The sequence below is a fragment of the Humulus lupulus genome, chromosome 4, assembly GCF_963169125.1.
Source record: "Humulus lupulus chromosome 4, drHumLupu1.1, whole genome shotgun sequence".
NCBI lineage: Eukaryota > Viridiplantae > Streptophyta > Magnoliopsida > Rosales > Cannabaceae > Humulus > Humulus lupulus.
In genome coordinates this window covers 205,353,936-205,356,848 of record NC_084796.1, presented here as the reverse complement: position 1 = coordinate 205,356,848, position 2,913 = coordinate 205,353,936, and positions in this window count along the sequence as shown.

Here is a 2,913-nt window from a genome sequence, read left to right as displayed (position 1 = left end):
AGAAACCAATTGGAAAATGCTCTAAAATTAATGTACTAAGTTTTAAGATTGAAAAGAAAAAAACACCTCAGTAAACACCCAGACTGGGTTCGCCGGAGCTCTCGCTGGAGTTGTTGTCTTCTTCGGCGCAGGCGAGGTTGTTTCTTTTGTTTCCGGCTACCCCAACGTTCCAAACCACTTGGAAACTTCCCACAAGTGTTCCAGCAGTCCAAAATGACTCTAAGACACAAAGAATCAAGCCACAACCGCCTTGGTCGAAGTCTTCTTCTCCAACGCCAGTGTATCGCTAACAATGGAGCTCAAAATTGGTTTTTCTTGCTCCAGACCATTTCAGCCTGTTTCTTCACGTCAAAACCGATTCTTGGAGTCTCCTAAGCTTGTTTAATACCAACCATGAACACCATACACTCATGAACACACTTAAATCCAAAATTATCAAAGAATATGCATTTTCTTGGATAAAAATGGTGAATCACAATCAGAGGCTTTATAAATGTATTTCCCACACTCAAAATATTTATTTCCTCCCCTAGAATGATTCTACAATGTTCATTACTACCCAGATTTTTCCCAAGTGCAAGAACTCAAAAATTTCTTCTCTTTTAAAAAAAAACAATAATTACACTTTTTCTCTTCAGTCCTTTGCTTCCCTCACTATTTCCACGATTTCTCCTTCAGATTATCATGGTAACACGTTTTAGAATAGGTTTAGAAAATAAGTAAGCGTTTGAAGTGGTAAGATCCTCTTTTCAAGGAATTCTTTATTTTTTTCTTTAAAAAAATAAAATAAAATAACTAAGTTCCACAACTGATATTATCAGTTAAATTTCGAAAATTTAACCAATTTTATGAATATTTAATCATGTTAAAACAGAATAAATAAGTCTCTAAAATACCCCTTGAACCAATCCCAAACTTGAGGGTATTATGGTTTTTTCGCAAATTCAAATATTTAATATTATGGCAAACCAAAAATTACACATAATATGACAAAATAATTTCAAGAATATTATTATTACTATTATGCTCATAATAATAATAATAATAATTTTTAAATAAATAAATAACTTAACCCGAGTCGTTATTTATTCACTGGACATTATTCTCATATTGTGATTCCACAAAAACTTAAACATGAGAAACCATGAATTTTATTTCCATTGGAAGTCATACATATCCAATAATCCATCAAAAGAAAAGAAAAGAAAAAAAAATGACAAGGATGCACATAGTGGGAAAATTACGAAATTTCCCTTCCGGGAAAACAAATATTACAATTATCCCCTGAAAAGAAATTTCATCCCGAAATTTTATTCAAACAACTCGGGATACTACTGCAGCATATCAGACTCTAATTCCCAGGTTGCCTCCTCAACAACACTGTTCCTCCACAATACCTTTACAAAGGAAATGGTCTTATTCCTTAGAACTTTGTCCTTTCGATCGAGTATTTTCACTGGACGCTCATCGAATGAAAAATCCTCCTGCAAACCCAAGGTCTCATAGCTCAGCACATGCGATGGGTCGGATACATATTTTCGAAGTTGTGACACATGAAATACATTGTGCACCTCGGACAATGATGGTGGTAAAGCTACCTTGTAAGCCACATTGCCCACTCTATCCAAAATCTCAAAAGGTCCGACATATCTGGGACTTAGCTTTCCCCTCTTGCCAAACCTCTTCACTGAGATTCCTTTCATTGGAGTCACACGCAGAAATACATGATCACCAACTTCAAACTCAGCATGTTTGCGCTTTAGGTCTGCATAAGACTTCTGTCTGCTCTGAGTTGTGACCATTCTAGCCCTGATTTTCTGAATAGCCTCATTGGTGTGTTGCACAGCATCGGGTCCAAGTAGTTTTCTCTCTCCCAGTTCATCCCAGTGAAGTGGGGACCTACACTTTCTTCCATACAACATTTCATATGGTGCTACCCCGATGGTAGATTGGTAGCTGTTGTTGTACGAAAACTCAATCAGCGGCAAGTATCTACTCCAGGATCCCTGAAAGTCAATGACACACGCTCTGAGCATATCTTCTAAGATCTGATTTTTTCTCTCGGTCTGACCATCCGTTTTTGGGTGATAAGTTGTACTGAACTTCAACTGAGTTCCCAGAATGATGATGTAAACCGAGCATCCCGATCACACACAATAGAGTACGGTGTCCCATGTAGCCGTACTATCTCATTCATGTACAACTCGGCGAATTGATCCATAGAATAAGTCATGCGCACTGGTAGGAAGTGAGCTGACTTAGTATACCTATCCAAAATTACCCAAATTGCATCGTGCTGTTTTGTGGTCCTAGGTAACCCCATCACAAAATCCATAGATATCTCATCCCACTTCCATTAAGGAATATTCAACGATTGCAGTAGCCCTGCTAGTCTTTGATGTTCTGCCTTAACCTGCTGGCAGGTTAAGCATTTTTCCACATATTCCACTACATCATTTTTCATTCCCGGCCACCAATACAATACCTTAAGGTTGTGGTACATCTTAGTGATCCCGGGGTGAACTGAATATGGGGTAGTATGAGCTTCTGCCAGAATCTCTTTCCTCAGCTCATCACTGTTTGGCACACAAATATGCCCCTTGAATCTGATTAGTCCGGTATCTAACATAGTGAAATCCTTGGCATTCCCATCCTGCATCTTTTGCTTTAGGTCACTCAACTTCTTGTCTGCATTCTGTCCTTCCCTGATCCTTTCTAACAAGGTGGACTGAAGTGTAACCTTTGCAAGTTTTCCTGTGATCAGTTCTATACCAGCTCGTTGCATGTCTTCTAAGATCTTCCTTTATAATCCTTGTAAAGAAGAAACCATTCCCGGCCCTCTGCGGCTAAGTGCATCCGCCACAACATTTGCTTTACCGAGGTGGTATAGTATGTCGTAGTCATAATCCTTGA